The sequence below is a fragment of the Sinocyclocheilus rhinocerous genome, unplaced genomic scaffold, assembly GCF_001515625.1.
Source record: "Sinocyclocheilus rhinocerous isolate Xijiao unplaced genomic scaffold, SAMN03320098_v1.1 scaffold9700, whole genome shotgun sequence".
In the NCBI taxonomy this organism is placed as follows: domain Eukaryota; kingdom Metazoa; phylum Chordata; class Actinopteri; order Cypriniformes; family Cyprinidae; genus Sinocyclocheilus; species Sinocyclocheilus rhinocerous.
The window spans coordinates 608-881 of NW_015655774.1; the positions used below are offsets into that span (position 1 = coordinate 608).

Consider the following 274-nt stretch of genomic DNA (forward strand, 5'->3'; position numbering starts at 1 on the left):
GTCTCCACACGGCCGTCCCCCTCTCCTTTCGCCGATGGGCAGCAGGGTCCGGTTCGGGGACGCTGTGCCTCCTCACGAGCCCCCTGCCCAGCCTGCCCAGCAGGTAAGTGGTGCGCCGCGCACTCAGACCCCACCCTCGGACGCACGGCCTCCCGGGTTGGCCGGGTTGGGTCCACTTCGCTGCCCCACTGCGGGTACGTCGGTGGTTTCCCTGGTCCCACTTGTTCGGTCGCTGGGGGCCTGGTTAGCGCTCCCCAGGCCGTCTCGCTGGCTC

General features: G+C 70.8%; 1 protein-coding gene across 1 annotated transcript in view; it reads left to right on the top strand.

Annotated features, from left to right (window-relative positions):
• Nucleotides 1–274, top strand: part of LOC107718925 (voltage-dependent T-type calcium channel subunit alpha-1I-like) — a gene marked incomplete at its 3' end in the record, with an annotated part of 34442 nt that overhangs the window by 476 nt on the left and 33692 nt on the right. The gene's annotated exons all lie outside the window — the stretch shown is intronic.